Source organism: Gorilla gorilla, chromosome 6 (assembly GCF_029281585.2).
Source record: "Gorilla gorilla gorilla isolate KB3781 chromosome 6, NHGRI_mGorGor1-v2.1_pri, whole genome shotgun sequence".
NCBI classification, from domain to species: domain Eukaryota; kingdom Metazoa; phylum Chordata; class Mammalia; order Primates; family Hominidae; genus Gorilla; species Gorilla gorilla.
Window position 1 is genome coordinate 34,383,850 of NC_073230.2, and position 18,019 is coordinate 34,401,868.

Genomic DNA, 18,019 nt, shown 5'->3' on the forward strand with positions numbered 1-18,019 from the left:
ACTCCTCTGAGTGTCACTGTTCCTGTTATTGATGTTGATGGCAGAGCCTTCTAATTCTAACCCCTGCTGAGCCTTTAGAAACCTGGTAGATTGTTAACATGATTAGCAGGAGTTCATGAACTCTGCTCTGTATAAATGCAAAATCCTAACCTTTGATATGGAATTGGCATTAAAAGATTTCTCCTCATATTGAAAAATATTTTAATAGCTTAAATTTAAAAAGGACAAACTTATAGAAGCTTGTTAGGTTTTAATATTATGGTTTCTACTATATAAATATTGCATTTTCAAACATAATATACTAAGAGAATTGTGATAGAATTTTATTTGGCAATATGCTTATAATCCTCCCATGACCATTTACAAATAAATAACAAATGTTTTTCTATACATTAATGGAAGCAATTTAGAAATATTTATTTATTTACATAAAGGAAATGTATGGTAGCAGCACACTGGAAATCAGTCATTTGGAAATGATTAGAACTGATAGTCCTTAAAGGGTGTATTTATCACTCATTAAATTAAGGAAATGTCCAAAGGAACAATGGTTACATTCGATTTACAGTTTAGATACTCAGTTGCATATGTTGTAGTTGTAAATCAAGTGTCTTTTTAAGAGGTTATTTGGATATAGAGGCTAGAAAAATTTCCTGGTGCCACTTTAATTTTTCTCTGCTTGTTGGACATGAAGAGAGGGAGACAAAGGCTCTCAGAAAGAGAAAGACGGGCTGGTGAAGGACAAACTAAGGTGAGTGAGATGCTGAGTTCCTTATTTCTAGTACAAATTTCCCACCAGCTGGAGAGCATTCACCTGTATACTTAAAGAACACTTGAATAAATAAATAAATAAATAAATAAATTCAAGTGCTCTTTAAGTATCCTCTAAATACAGAGCATTGTGGGAAGGTTCTATTTCTTTTCCAATTTTGTGATCAAGGAACAAGGTTCCTTTTTCTAGGGGGGAAAAGTGCACTGAATTATCAAAGGAGTGGTCGTCTATCTCTTCCTCCTTCCTTCTGTCTTTCAGTCTCTCTGCCCTGTTCCCATCGGTCTCTCTTTTAAGCTGAAGGAATATATTCTGCCCTTATTCTAGCTATGGGCTAAGTCACAGGGCAAGACTACATGGGCCTAAAGAGTTCTCTCTGGGAAAGGGTGGCACTTTCTGGAGGGTCCTGGGATTCTTTCTTTGTGTGGAAAGCTGAATTCTCTTGACATCATTAACATTTCTTGAGTATTTGGTAAACAGCTGGGAACATCAAAAGGAATAAGAGCCAATGCCTATCTTTTACAAGCTCACAATGTCAGTCTCATTTGTTCAGGGAGAAAAATACATAAACCAGTACTTGCAGTGTATCTTTAAAGGTGCCCCAATAGAGGTAAGGACTAATAATCCCACAGGTAGGTATAAGTAATCTATTGGGCAGTGAGGGAAAGCTTTACAGAGGAGTGACATTGGAGCTTAATCTTAGAGTATGAAGGAGCTCACCAGGCAGGGAACAACATTTCATATAGAGGAAACAAAACGTGCAAGGAATCATGAAGAAACATGCTGTGCTTGGGGAGTGGCACATAACCAGTTCTGGCCAAACTGCAGGGTTTGAAATAAGGTTTGTGAGTGCAGAGGGGGAAATTGTAAGAGATGAGGATGTCAAGGAACACTTCATCAATGTTATAAAAAACCTTGTTTGGATTTGGATTTTTATTTTGAGAACCAGAGGGAACCCATTAGAGGTTATTAAAGTTAGTAAAAAAGAAAATATTAGATTTATGTTTTAGAAAGTTCACTTTGGTACAAAGATTGGCCAGAAAAAAAGATCAGAAATGAAAGTTAGGAATCCAGGGAGGAGATGATGAAAGCTTTGTATAAAACAGTGGCAGTAGGCCAGAGATGATGGCTCATGCCTGTAATTCCAGCACTTTTGGAGTCCAAGGTGGGAAGATCATTTGAGCCCAGGAGTTTGAGACCAGCCTAGACATAGCGGGACTCCATCTCTACAAAAAATTTTTTAAAAAATTAGCTGGGCATGGTGGCTCATGCCTGCAGTCCCAGCTACTTTAAAGGCTGAGGTGAGAGGATCCCTGGAGCCCAGGAATTTGAGGTGACAGTGAGCTATGATCGCCACTGCATTCCGTCCTTGGTAACAAAGTGAGACCCAGTCTCAAAAAAAAAAAAACAAAACAAAGAAACACAAACCAAAAAATCCCAAAAAACAGTGGCAGTAGGATTGGAAGATAGGCACAGATTAGAGAGAGATTCTAGAAGTACATTCAATAGCAGTTGGTGATAGATCAGATTTGGTAGTTGTATTAGAGGAAATAATGAAGAATAACTTCAGAACTGCTTTGACTGGGAACTGGTAGAGTATGGTGGGAAGAGGTTTAGGAGGAATGGAGATAACTTTGATTTTAGATGTGATCACCAATCAGTTACTGATGGCCAATTTGGCTTGTGGGGTTTAGAAGGTACATTTGGGAGTTGCTATCATTTAAGGGGTAGGAGAAGCCATAGAAATAAACAAACTTGTTCATCTAGAGCTTCTGGAATGAGAAGAGAAAGCTCTAAGGAGTCAGCCCTGGGAAATAATCAGGGAGGGCACAGGAGAAGGAGGACTAGAATAGAGGTGTCCAGAAACCCAAAGGGCCAAGGAGTTCCAAGGAGGGAACAGTCAGCAGCATTGCTTGCTGTAGCAAACTGCTCCTGAAGTGCTTTTCCCCAGGCTGCCCACCCAAAAGGGGTGCTCTCTTGGATGCTAGGAAGAGAACACTTCCACTTGAGTAAATGAGTAAATGTTTCCTTCTCTCTCTTTCTCTTACTCTCTTTCTCCTACCCTTTGATTCTTTTTTTTTTAATCATGATTCCTTTCTGCAGTGACTTTTGGGTTCCTTCCATATCCTTAAAAAATACAGTACTTGCATTGCTAGTTCAAAAGTAACATGCTGAAACTTGAGCTAAGATTCATTTCGCTTTCAACACAGAATTTTTCTCTACAGATCCAGTTCAGACTCACTTCTCTGCTGTTGAAACTTGCTTTTAATAAGACAGTCCTCCAGAGCCCAAATCTCACTGTGAGGAGAGGATACACGACCTATACCAGGGCTCAGGCTGCACTAAAGTCTGTTCAGCCACTTGGAGTCTCTACCTAAATTCTGTATCATTGTTTCAGAGGCAACGCAAGTGTAACAATCGTTGATTAAGGACAGGGCCGGGGGGCGGTGGCTCACGCCTGTAATCCCAGCACTTTGGGAGGCCAAGGCAGGCGGATCACGAGGTCAGGAGATGGAGACCATTCTGGCCAATACGGTGAAACTCCGTCGTCTCTACTAAAAATACAAATATATAAATAAAATTAGCCGGGCATTGTGGCAGGCGCCTGTAGTCCCAGCTACTCGGGAGGCTGAGGCAGGAGAATGGCGTGAACCCGGGAGACGGAGCTTGCAGTGAGCCGAGATCTCGGTGGCTCACGCCTGTAATCCCTGCACTTTGGGAGGCCGAGGCGGGTGGATCACCTGGGGTCAGGAGTTTGAGACCAGCCTGGCCAACATGATGAAACCCCATCTCTACTAAAAATAAAAGAAAATTAGCTGGACGTGGTGGTGCATGCCTATAATCCCAACTACTCAGGACGCTGAGGCAGGAGAATCGCTTGAACCCAGGAGGTAGAGGTTGCAGTGAGCCGAGATCGTGCCACTGTACTCCAGCCTGCACAACAAGAGCGAAACTCCGCCTCAAAAACAAACAAACAAACAAAAAACAAAAGGAGAAGAGCCAGGCATTGTTTTCTAATTCCCAGGTTCCCTGAAACTTCTTGTTATGAAAATAGTTCTTCATCAGATCAACAGGAAACTCAGTCTTTTGGGTTTCACACAAACATGAAGCCATCAGCCTTTGTGGTTGAACATCCCACACACCGAGTATTGAGAAATTTTTCTATCCAATGTCACTGATCCATAGAAAATAAGTAACAAAGAAAAGGATCCAAACTTCTTTGTTTGTTGGTTTGTGGTGTCACCCAGGCTGGAGTGCAGTAGCATGATCATAGCTCACTGCAGCCTCGACCTCCTGAGCTCAAGCAATCCTCCTGCCTCAGCCTCCCAAGTACCTAGGACTACAGACACACGCCACCACACCCTGCTAATTTTAAAAAACTTTTTGTAGAGATGGGGTCTTGTTGTGTTGCCCAGGCTGGTCTTGAACTCCTGGCCTCAAGCAGTCCTGCAGTGTTGGACTCCTAAAGGGATGGGATTACAGGCATAAGCCACCATGCCTGGCTTCAGGATCCAAAGTTCTATCAGATGTGAAAAAAGTTGCAAAGAAGAAATCAAGACTAAAAATAAAAGAAGAAAAGTGCTAACATATTTTTCAGGCACCTACCATGAACCAGACACCTGCTATGTATTTAATATTATTTTATTCAATCCTTAAACTCCATGAGATATCATTCCACCCATTTTGCCACTGCACTCCAGCCTGGGCAACAGAGCAAGACCCTGTCTCAAAAAATAAATAAATAGAAACAAAAAAAGTTAAAAAGTGGGGAGATGAAGTTGAGCTATATAGTTTTTATTAGTTTTCTTTTCTTTTCTTTTTTTTTGAGATGGAGTCTCGCTCTGTCACCCAGGCTGGAGTGCAGTGGCGTGATCTCGGCTCACTGCAAACGCTACCTCCTGGGTTCAAGAGATTCTCCTGCCTCAGCCTCCTGAGTAGCTGGGATTACAGCTGCACACCACCAAGCCTGGCTAATTTTTGTATTTTTAGTAGAGCGGGGGTTTTGCCATGTTGGCCAGGCTGGTCTCAAACTCCTGACCTCAAGTGATCCACCTGCCTCGGCCTCCCAAAGTGCTGGGATTACGGGCGTGAGCCACCACACCCAGCCTATTAGTTTTCTTTTTGCTTGTCTGCTTGTTTATGCAAACACTGCTAAATTTTTATCAAGCTATAATAAATGGGTTATAAGATGGTATTTGTAAACCTCATTGTAACCTCAAACCAAAAAACATACAATGGATACACAAAATATAAAAAGAGACCAAATAATATATTAGATAAATTACCCAAATCAAACAATGAATACATAATGGACTGAGATTCAAACCCTGACAGTGGCTCCAAGGCCTATGTTCTTATAATCAAAAAAAGAAGGTGGCAGAGGAGAAAAAGATAAAAATGGACAGGAGGAATAGCAATATTTCTTGCTTTCTCAGCTTCTTTCTTGCCAGCTGTCAGAAAGTTTTCTTTCTGTTGCCCAAGAATCCCAAACAATTTGCCTTATATCTTCTCTTATGGATTCAGGCTGGAGTTTACCCTTGCCCACAATCCCCTCATCCTTCTTTGAGCCTACTGACTCAGAAGATTGTGGACATGTCTGAAAAAGTATTCCTCCAGGAAGAGCCAGGACATGCGTCTTACCACAGGAACACACATTCCTGCTGTTTGCACAGCTGTATTTGTTGCTCTTAATGGTAGAGAAGGGAGGCACAAAGGACACTTAGTTTTAGAAAACTTTTCATGGTGTAGCTAGAAGAAATTAAACTAAGGGCCAGAGGTTTCCCACTGCTTTTTCTAGAGGCCAAGATTCTTTTATTTTTGAGTTCTCTCTCTTGTTAGTGAGGAAGCATTATGGCAACTATTATATAAATGCTACCATTTATTTTTGAAATTTGACTGAGGGATGTTCCTCCCTAAAGAAATTATTTTTCATTCTTCCTAGAAAATATTTAAGGTCTCTTTCTAAAGGGAGTATTTGTGACTTTTCTTTGACTAGAACAGGGCCTTGTACTCAGTGACCACATCGCTCACCAATGCTAAACCATCCTCTTCTGCCTCCCCTAACAACTATGGATCTGTTTTTTCAATTTAAAGCAACTGTTCATGGAAATACTGCTATGAAGGAAAATATTGTGAGTTAATAAACTTTGGGCCATGTCCAATCCTCAGATAATGAAGTCAGTAGTACTTGATCAAGAAGGAATTTACCCTGTGATAGTAATAAGTCTGTTATTTGTATGTCATAGACATAAATGGCTAAATGTATTTCAAGGTCTTGCTTGAAATTAAATGGATTTCCCTATGCATCCGTAACTAATTTATTGGCTATTCATAAAACTATGTTTGCTTAGATCCTAATTCCTAGTGAGTAGGATTTATTTAATAACTGAAATACAGAAGAATATTTATTTGTAGTAAATATAGGGCCTCATCAGTATTGCTTTGTGTTGCTTGAGCACTTATACGTTTTGGGCAAAAGTGGTGATACCTTACCTTAGATAACTCAAGGGACAAGCTGAATGATTAAGCGTGAAAATATTGGACCACGTAATAAAGGGTTAATATTGCAATAATTAGGAAATTGTTAATATCCTCATGAAACATTACTGTAAAGGTAAGTACCTGTTTTACTGTGACTGTCTCTAAACTAAATGGATCCCAAATCAGATTCTGTGAAGTATAAACTATATTAAAAATTATGTTTGAGCCAAAAGTCCCTTCTCCTTTCCACAGCAATTACAATTTTGATCAAATCAGTGCTGAACAATATTACTTTTTCTTCCTAGCTATGGTGGGTCTAGAAATGGTTTGTGACAGAAAAGTCTTTTTATAGCTTTGCTTTCAACATGCATTTACGTTTTAATGATACGTTCTCTGCCAGTAAAAATGTAATCGTAGTACACAGAAAATCAACATGTTTTAAGCTTTCTGAGTGTATTTAAACTGTCAACAGTGAGCTGTCTGACATACAACTTTACTCTGCTTCCGCCGTTAATGGCTAGGTTGTTTTCTAAAGACAGTCTAATGACACAAGACTCCTAAATCCTGTCGGACCGTGTGAACTAAGAATGACCTGAGTGAATAGGGATGCTTTGGCCATCTGTCATTGATAGCCATATTGATCTGGAGATGGTGGCTGAGGGCACTGTGTACTGAGGGTATGGCAGTTTGCTGAGGTGATGATAACCATCACTGATACCTTTGTTATGTACTTAATTTCTCATTGTATCTTCCCCAGCTATGGAACCCTTGAGCAGTAAGTAACCTGGTTTAAAAAGTACACTTCTAGGTCAAAAGGGGACATCAGTCCTCATACATTATTCTCCTAGGTCACCATTTAGCATGTCTAAGTAAAGTTTCCCTCCCCACCCCCAGAAAAAGAGCTTTTTAAAAAGTATTTATTTTGAAAAATTTCAAGCATACAGGAAGTTATATACACTACCTAGATTCACCAGTTGTTACTGTTTTGCCTTTGTCTATCTATGTATCTGTGAACCATTTCAGATAAAGTTGCAGATATGACCGACAGTTCACCCTTAAATACTTCAGCAAAGACTTTCTAAAAATAAGGCCATTTTTCTATCTACCCACAATGCCATTATTACAACTGAGAAAATTAACATAATTCCCAAATATCATCCAATAACCTATCTATATTCAAATTTCTCCATTTGTTCCCCAAATGCTTATACTTTTTTTCCAAACTGGGATCCATTCATGGTTAATGTTTTACATCTGATTGTTATGTCTCTTAAGTCAAAAGACCTCCTTTTTTAATCTTAAAAAGGCATGGCAAAAATGAAGAGAAAAATACTGACCTAAGGCTCTATTATAGGTAGAAATAGATAATTAAAGTATTTAAAACATTTTTTGGTAGAGTTAGGGTCTCACTATATTGACCAGGCTGGTCTCAAACTCCTGGCCTCAAGGGATTCTCCTGCCTCGGCCACCCAAATTGTTGGGATTATAGGCATGAGCCACCATTCCCAGCCTAATTAAAGTGTTTTGTTCACACACATGTTCCACCCCACCGAAATTCTAAAGCAATTTAGATTCTAGCTGATGAAATTCTCGCCACATTTAAATGTTGGAGTAAGGCCCTTGTGGCTACTTTTTCAGGAGAGAATGATTTTTCTTTTTGGGATATCCCTCTTTTTCAATCTTTGCATGGTAATGAGAAGTGAAACTCTTAAAAGACTGCCTTAGATAGATATTTACATATTAGTGAGTAGTTAGGGAAAATTGAATGGTCACATTGGAACAATGAATACATTATGAATATTATGAGAAGTCATAGTTGTGAATGACAGATCATCTCAAAGGTAGTATTTAGTTCTAAAAGTTGATACATAGTGGGTTAAGTCACTGTGGTTTGATGTTGCATATAGTGGCAGCAGCTCATTTGGATTAATACAGTAAGCAAGTGATAACAAGTATAGGAGAATTAGAACACATGGTGATAAACACAAACGTAATGAAATGCATTTTCTATATATGAGAATGATTTTTGTTTTTTATATCTTCCTGCGGTCTCATAAAGATGGTTCTCATTGGCTAGCACTCCATGCTATTGTCTTATATATTAAAAGGAGTCCAGCACAGTGCTGTGTGTTTACATAGTGGGGACTTTGTAAATGTTAATCATTGATGATATACAAGCCACCTTTCACCCTTTGATGTGATCTTAAGATCACAAAATAAGGCAATAGGATTGAAAAATTATATAATGTATAAGGGAAACAAACACTAAAGGGACCCAGGAATATAATTTAATTTCTCAATGGTTACAGTAGTCTTCATTGAAATTTAAAAATGTTTCTACTTATTAGCTTTATTTCTTTATTATTTGTTTATTGTTTCTTCTTATGCACTTTAATTCAACACACATTTGTTATGAGTTTATATGTTTCAGGCCACTAGCGTAGAGTCATTTTATTTATTTATTTATTGAAGACAGCGTCTTATTCTGTTACCCAGGCTGGAGTGCAGTGGCAGCACAATCAGCTCACTGCAGTCTCAAATTCTCAGGCTCAAGCAGTCCTCTACCCTCAGCCTCCCAAGTAGCTAGGGTTACAGGTGTGAGCTACTGCACCCAGCTCAAGGCATTATTTTTTTTTAAATCTGTTTTTATTATGGAAAAATGAAAACATACACAAAAGTAGAGAGAATAGTATAATGGATTCCTATGTATCCATCATTTGGCTTTGATAAATTATAACATTTTGGGGATCTTGTTTCATCTATCCTCCCCACTATTTGGGAGAGGTGCTGGAGGAGTATTTTAAAGAAAATCCCAGATATCATGACATTCACATATAAATACTTTGTTATGAATAGAGGCATATTTGCAAAAGCTTGGATTTCTAAAACATTTTTGACTAGCAATAGATTAGTAAACTTAAAATATTCAAACCCTATAGTTAGTGTTTTATTATTGATGAATATTCATTTAATAAAGATATTTGTTCCACAGCAAAACTGAATAGTTTGGAAAAGCATTGTGTGCTTATCTGAGGTATAAAATGATGAAATGTTAATAAGTATTTTCATAGAACTTGAATTACAAAATTCTAATCAATATTGATTTGAATAATGTAGGATATGGTTTTTGTGAGGGTATTTGTGTGTGTATGCATGTGTGTGTGTGAAGATAACATCATTAAATTATATGTATACCTACATATATATATGCAATGGGAAACATGGTCTGTATGCCTTTCAATCACACACTGCTTTCTGCAAAGTCTAGGAGCAATAATTATGCAGAATTCTTAAGAAACTTCATCACTTTATGATGGATTTGTAATCCAGAAGAAAAATAAAGAATGGTTTAATTGGAGGCAATGAGGAAAAGATGGAGAAGCAGAGGTTCAAGCAAGGTTCAACCTTTAAGGGTGAAGGTAGAAGAGGATTGTATGAGGAGGGCTTTGTTTGTGCTTCTGTTGTGTTCTGGGACAGGCTCATGAACTGTTTTCTTGGGTTCCTGTGCTGTCATACTTTCATTCAAAGCCTATTTCTGATTTTGCATTGCTTCTTGAATTCTAGTATTCTTATTTTATAGTAAAATCATATATTAATACTATAGTATCAAGCAGAAAAGGGCATGAGAAAACATCTGATCCAACCAACTCTCTTATTTTAGAGAAAGAAAGCTGAGGCCCAAGTTTCAGTGACTTGCAAGCCTGTTAGGACCGTAATCCATGTTTCCTGATTGTTAACCTGGTGGTCTTCCTACTTCACTATGTAGCCTCTCCATAGTTCAAGCTTCAGGCACATGAAGTGACTCTCTGGGCCCTCAGATGTGTAAAGGTTTCCTACTGCAAAGTGAGTAGAATAAACATTCTTCCTGGCCCAACTTTAGGGACAGAACATGCCTTCATTTCAAATAAAGATGTAGTTCACTTGCAGTAATGATATCTTTATTAATGTGAATACATTTCTAAATATTTTAGAGAGACAGTTTGACTTTAAGAATGGTTTGAGGCCAGGCGTGGTGGCTCACGCCTGTAATCCCAGCACTTTGGGAGGCCGAGGTGGGAGGATCACGAGGTCAGGCGATCGAGACCTCGTGAACTCAGTGACGATGAAACCCTGTCTCTACTAAAAATACAAAAAATTAGCTGGGTGTAGTGGTGGGTGCCTGTAGTCCCAGCTACTCGGGAGGCTGAGGCAGGAGAATGGCGTGAACCCGGGAGGCGGAGCTTGCAGTGAGCCGAGATTGTGCCACTGCACTCCAGCCTGGGTGACAGAGCCAGACTCCATCTCAAAAAAAAGAATGGTTTGAACAACCTGCAGTCTTGTACAACACTGTTGCGTGGATTAAGCAATTTATAAGTGAATTCACCTAATCAGAATGGTGAGGGGATACACACACTTACACTCCAAATTCTATAATAGTGGTGTTAACTACTAGTAATTCTGTTTGCTTGGGAGAGTCAGAGAAGGCAGTGCTGTAATCCTGATATTTGAGCTTTTTATTTTTTTAAATTTTAGACGGGGTGGAGTACAGTGGTACAGTGGCGAGATCATGGCTTACCCCAGCTTCAACCTCCTAGACTCCAGTGATCCTCCTACCTCAGCCTCCTGAATAGCTGGGACCACCCCACCTGACTAATTTTAATTTTTTTTTGTAGAGATGAGGTTTCATTTTGTTGCCCAGACTGGTCTCGAACTCCTGGCCTCTAACAATCCTCCCAGTTTGGCCTCCCAAAGTGCTGGGATTACAGGTGTGAACCACCATGCCTGGCCAGTTTGAGCTTTTTGAGAGAAATATCTTACTAGGGATATGTAGGAAAGAGTGTTCCAGGGAGTGGCAACAGCATGTGCAGAGAGGCATGGAGACATATTTTGTTCATAAAAGAGGGAATCCTTTGATCCCGAGAACCTCAGTTTGTGTTTGGGTCACTCCTGGAGTTTGGGTCTGCTCTAGGTGGAGTAGGGTGTGGCTATCATGAAAACGCCTCATCCTAATCAGATTTGCCTGCCCAGCTTTCTTTCCTCTACTAACTCAGTTCTCTGAAGGAGAAGAGTGATCTTGGCAACTCTTACTAACTTAGTCTCTCACATCCTTTCAGTTCACCGTTGGATTCAATTCAGATCCATCTTCACTGTGTAGTACCTTTGTACTCAATCTGCAGCAGTGGTTTTCATGTGTTATGAGTGGGACATAGAAGTGATCTAAATAGAATTTTCTTAACCATTTTTAAAACAATTCTTAATTCTCATACAATTCTCAAAAAAATGCCCAATAACATTATTACAGTTTTCAGTGCTATTTACAAGTTACCATATGGTGTAGTGGTTAAGAGCATTGGAATCATAAAGATTTCAGTTTGAAACTGTCCATGCTACTTAGTACGTCTGTGACTTCATTTGAGAAACTTATTTAAACTCTCTGAGTCTCTGTTTCTTCAAGTAAAGAATTCAGTTTAGTGACTGGCATATTGTGAATACTCTTTCTCTCTCTTGGGGGAGAAGTGGCTTTCTTGATTATTTTGTTGGGATCTAAGTGAAGGATGAAGAAAGAGAAAAGCTACATGACATGGTATTCATTTGCACTTGGGCTGTTCTGTAAGTGTTCTCTGAAGACATTTTCTTGTGCCTTTTATGCTTTTCAGTGCAGCGTGTGAGCAGTTCAAGGTTAGGGACTATGTTTTCTTCAGTTTGTTTCCCTCTCTCCCTGTGGCAATTAGGACTGACTGCACAAATGGATAAGGCAAATAAATAAGTTTGCATTCAATCTTAGCCAAAAGCCTGAGAAGTGATCACATAAATATTTTTGACTAGCTAGTGTCCTGGACTTCCTAGGGCATCCTGGGTGTGATTCTGACCTTTGCTGTCTCGCTCGAATAGTCCTGATCTAGACCTAATCCCATGGCAGCAGCTGCCTTAGAATTCAACTATGTGCAAGTCCTGGGGCCTTGAGAATGACAATTGGATATGTTTGTATGTTTATACATCAGTACGCACATATGTATATATATGTATATACACATACATAAATACATACATATTATATATATCCATACATACACACATACTTGGAATTTCCTATGTATGTGAGTTCACCATTGCTGTTAGATTAGGGAGAAAATGCTGAAATGTTTGTCTTTTGTCTAAGCCATGGAGGCAGGGCTTTGTATCAATTAAAAGGATAGTCGGGCTCTCATGGAGGCAGCTAGCACAAGGCTGGGAAGCACTGAGCCATGCATTGTGCCCTGCGCTGCCCAGACTAGCGAACAATACAGTCAGGTTGGCTAACGGTGACCCCAAGAAACCAAAGGGCAAGATGTCTGCTTATGCCTTCTATGTGCAGACATGCAGAGAAGAACATAGGAAGAAAAACCCAGAGGTCCCTGTCAATTTTGCAGAATTTTCCAAGAAGTGCTCTGAGAGGTGGAAGACAATGTCTGGGAAAGATAAATCTAAATTTGATGAAATAACAAAGGTGGATAAAGTGCACTATGATCAGGAAATGAAGGATTATGGACCAGCTAAGGGAGCCAAGAAGAAGAAGGATCCTAATGCCTCCAAAAGGCCACTGTCTGGATTCTTCCTGTTCTGTTCCGAATTAGGCCCCAAGATCAAATCCACAAACCCCGCCATCTCTATTAGAGACATGGCAAAAAAGCTGGGTGAGATGTGGAATAACTTAAATGACAGTGAAAAGCAACCCTACATCACTAAGGTGGCAAAGCTGAAGGAGAAGTAGGAGAAGGATGTTCCTGACTATAAGTCGAAAGGAAAGTTTGATGGCGCAGAGGGTCCTGCTAATGTTGCCTGGAAAAAGGTGTAAGAGGAAGATGAAGAAGGCGAACAGGAAGAAGAGGAGGAGGAGGAGGAGGATGAATAAAGAAACTGTTTATCTGTCTCCATGTAAATACTTAGGGAGTAGGGGAGCGCCATAATTGACACATCTCTTATTTGAGAAGTGTCTGTTGCCTTCATTAGGTTTAATTACAAAATTTGATCACAATCATATTGTAGTCTCTCAAAGTGCTCTAGAAATTGTCAGTGGTTTACATGAAGTGGCCATGGGTGTCTGGAACACCCTGAAACTTTATCAAAGTTGTACATATTTCCAAACATTTTAAAAATGATAAGGCATTCTCGTGTTCTCCTCACTTTGTGCACTTTGCTGTTGGTGTGACAAGGAATTTAAAAGATGTTTCTGGCTTTTTTTTAATTTGTAAGGTGGTTTTAACTATATGGTTATTGGCTAGAAATCCTGAGTTATCAACTGTATATGTCTATAGTTTGTAAAAAGAACAAAACAACCGAGACAAACTCTTAATGCTCCTTGCTCGGTGTTGAGGCTGTGGGGAAGATGCCTTTTGAAGGGGCTGTAGCTCAGGATATGCACTGTGAGGCTGGACCTGTTGACTCTGCAGTGGGCATCCATTTAGCTTCAGGTTGTCTTGTTTCTGTATATAGTGACATAGCATTCTGCTGCCATCTTAGCTGTGGACAAAGGGGGGTCAGCTGGCATGAGAAGGTTTTTATTTTTGTTAAGTGTGGTAGTTTTTAAATGTTTTTTTTCTCTCTTTTTTTTTCTGAGACAGAGTCTTGCTCTGTTGCCCAGGCTGGAGTGCCGTGGTGCGATCTCAACTCACTGCAACCTCCGCCTCCTGGGTTCAAGCAATTCTCCTGTGTCGGCCTCCTGAGTAGCTGGGATTACAGGCACAAACCACCATGCCCAGCTAATTTTTTTATTTTTAGTAGAGACAGGGTTTCACCATGTTGGCCAGGCTGGTCTCGAACTCCTGATCTTGTGATTCACCCACCTCGGCCTCCCAAAGTGCTGGGATTACAGGCGTGAACCACCACACCTGGCCTAAACTGTTTGTTTTTAAACAACAGTTTAAACAGTTCATTGTCAGCAAAGCGAAGAGCCACTGCATCAGTGAAAGTTCAAGAACTTCATCTGGGTGTGGTGGCTCATGCCTGTAATACCAGCACTTTGGGAGGCCAAGGTGGGTGGATCACCCGAGGTCAGGAGTTTGAGACCAGCCTGACCAACATTGAGAAACCCCGTCTCTACCAAAAACACAAAATTAGCTGGGTGTGGTGGCTCATGCCTGTAATCCCAGCTACTTGGGAGGCTGAGGCAGGAGAATCACTTGAACCCGGGAGGTGGGGGTTGCAGTGAGCTGAGATTGAGCCATTGCACTCCAGCCTGGGCAACAAGAGCGAAATGCCATCTCAAAAAAAATAAAAATAAAAATAAAATGTTGTAAGTTCAAGAACCTCCTGTACTTAAACACGATTTGCAATGTTCTGTTATTTTTTTTGTATGTGTAGAAAGCTGAAATGTTTTTGAAGTTAAATAAACAGTATTACATTAAAAAAATTAAAAGGATAGTCTTTTCTGTTTAGTAAGATATCCCAAAGGTTCCACTTACTCCAATATTAAATATTCCAAATCAAATATTTTCTAAATTAAATAATTTCTCTATTTCTATAGGGCTTTGAAATTTATACACCTCTTCAATATGCATTATCTGTCATAGAATCTAATAGGCACTAAAGACATACTAATGAATCAATGAATAAGTTCCATCTACTACTCAAAACAGACCTATAAGATAGACAGAACAAGGCTGGGTGCAGTTGCTCATGCCTGTAATCCTAGCCCTTTGGGAGGCCGAGGTGGGAGGATCACTTGAGTCCAGGAGTTTGCGACCAGCCTGTGCAACATTACAAGATCCCATCTCTACAAAAAAATAAAATAAAATAAATAAATAAATTAGCTAGGCGTGGTGATGCATGCCTGTAGTCCTAGCTACTCAGGAGGCTGAGGTGGGAGGACATTTTGAGCCTAGGAGTTGGAGGTTACAGTGAGCTATGATCACATCACTGCCCTCCACCATGGATGGCAGAGTGAGACACTGTCTCTTAGAAAAAAGATAGGCAGAACAAGTATTAATATGGAATACCATTATTCCCATTTCACAGATGTTAAAACAGAGATACTGAGTTAAAACATCTTGCTCAGACTTCTACAACTGATAAATGGCACAGCCAGGTTTCAACTTAAGTCTTCTGATTCCCAAATCAGTGCATTTTCTACTACTATCAGTCATTATAGGAAAGACAATTTTTAAAACTCTAGTACTCAGTGAGAGAAGATTTATTATTGCAATTAATTATCCTACTGTTATACCAGATAAGGACTTGATGATGCTTCCAATCATTGTTCAATTGTGTATTTTCTCTGTATGATAAACTTTAGACTAAATCAGATCTTAACTGTGAAATACTTCATACCCCAAGAAATGTAGTAAGAATGGAGCACAGCTATTGATCAAATCCAATGCCTACAAAGCAGTATATCCAGTATGTATTAAATCTGTTATCCAGATTAGTGTATACATGCTATCTTCTTAACTAACATCTGTTTCTCATACTTCACTGAAATTACCAGTGAGACTACAACTGATAAAATTGGTTTAGAGCCAAAATCCAATGAAAGCAAAGTCAATTACATATTTGTAAGAGAATACGCATACAGTTAGATCAATATGCAAATTGTGACCTTCAATGGTCTTTTCTTTTAAGCCCTTAGTCTTACAAAGATTAACTTACTACCTAGAACTTCATTTTGTGAAGTCACTAAGACTCAAGATTATTAGATTTTTAATTGTTTACATATGAATGATATGTATATGTGTGTATATATATATTTATATATACATTCTATAATCTCTATAACTTTGTGGGGGAAGCTCTGTTCTAATATCAAAAATAATGGATTAGACAAATAGATATTTTCAGCTTCATGTTAACAAAAGAGCAGACCAAGTTAAAAAATTAAGTTCAAATCAACATTGTCTAGGCATCATGATTTAGATACCATGTTTGATGCTGTGAGAAATATAAAGTTAGGTAATACTTAAAAAGTTTACAGTCCAGTGGAAGAGATAGTCATGTTAACAAATAACTAAAATACAACATAGGGTTTACTTGTTTTAAAATAGAGACACAAACAAAAAGCAATTTGATGGAAAACAGATGGAGAGATTTATTCCATACTTGGGAAGGCTTTGTTGAAGAGGTGGTGTTTGATCTGATCTTGAAAAACATGTAGGATTTTTGTTTGAGGAAGTGGGAATGCAAGGCTAGGTGGAAGAAATAACAAAAGCAGGCTGGGCGTGGTGGCTCATACTTGTAATCCTAGCACTTTGGGAGGCCAAGGCAGGAGGATCGCCTGAAGCCTGGAGTTTGAGAGCCTCGACAACAAAGCGCAACCCCATCTCTACAAAAAATTAAAAAAAAAAAATAGTGGCCAGGCACAGTGGCTCACGCCTGTAATCTCAGCACTTTGGGAGGCTGAGGCGGGCAGATCACCTGAGGTCAGGAGTTTGAGACCAACCTGGCCAACACGGTGAAACCCCATCTCTAATACAAAAATTAGCCTGGTGTGATGGCAGGCACCTGTAATCCCAGCTACTCAGAAGGCTGAGGCAGGAGAATCGCTGGAACCTGGGAGGCGGAGGTTGCAGTGAGCTGAGATCATGCCACTGCAATCCTTCCTGGGTGACAGAGACAGACTCCATCTCAAATAAATAAATAAATAAATAAATAAATAAATAAATAAATAAAATAAAAATAAAAATTAGCTAGGCATGGTGGTGCATGCCTATAGTCCCAGATATTTGGGAGGCTGAGGTGGGAGGATTGCTTGAGCCCTGGAGTTCGGGACTGTAGTAAGCTATAATTAAGCCACCGCACTCCAGCTTGAGCAACAGAGTGAGACCTTGTCAGAAAAGAAAAGAAAAAAGAAAAGAGAGAGAAAGAGAGAGAGAAAGAAAAAAGAAAGGAAGAAAGAAAGAAAGAAACAAGAAAGAAAGAAAGAAAGAAAGAAAGAAAGAAAGAAAGAAAGAAAGAAAGAAAGAAAGGAGAAAAGCAGAGGCCCAGAGGACGCAGTGCAAGCATAATTGAGGAACAGTGAGAAATATCTTTCATCATACTATCAAACATATGGTGAAACAAGCTCTAGCCAGCACCGTCATATTATGGCATTGGCTTAGTTAGCACAGTGGTAGATATATCCCTGAAAGTCATTCTTAGGTTGGGAACAGCTGGTAATAACTTACTTATATGTGGAAGTAATTGCAAACCACATATACACTGTACTAAACTAAAACTAAATGTACCACCAACTTAGCTTCCGCTCGAATCTCAAAATGTTTGTGGCCACTCCAGCACTCATCCACATGAGAGGAAGTATGATAGAAAGAAAGTCAGAGTGGAAGGAGTCAGTAGCCTTACTTGATTGAAGTAAAGTATCTTATTTTTGCAAATTTTACAAAATTGTATGACCATGTAAACACATTGATAGAAACTTAAACTTCCTGAGCCGGGTGTGGTGGCTCACACCTGTAATCCCAGCACTTTGGGAGGCTGAGGTGGGTGGATCACCTGAGGTCAAGAGTTCAAGACCAGCCTGGCCAACATGGTGAAACCCCCGTCTCTACTAAAAATACAAAAATTAGCTGGGTGTGCTGGTGGGCGCCTGTAATACCAGCTACTGGGGAGGCTGAGGCAGGGGAATCGCTTGAATCCGGGAGTCGGAGGTTGCAGTGAGCCGAGATCATGCCATTGCACTCCAGCCGGGGCAAGAAGAGCGAAACTACGTCTCAAAAACAAAACAACAAAAAAAGAAACTTAAGCTTCCTTTGTTTTATGGTAAATCAGCCTGCTCATGACCCTGATGTTAACTTCCTCTCTGTAAATTCATGACGTGCTTTT

The 18,019-nt window shown here is 39.6% G+C and overlaps 1 pseudogene; it reads left to right on the forward strand.

Annotated features, from left to right (window-relative positions):
* Nucleotides 1-688: 688 nt before the first annotated feature.
* LOC101128248 (high mobility group protein B3-like) lies at nt 689-13,121 on the forward strand (annotated as a pseudogene).
* Nucleotides 13,122-18,019: the final 4,898 nt, after the last annotated feature.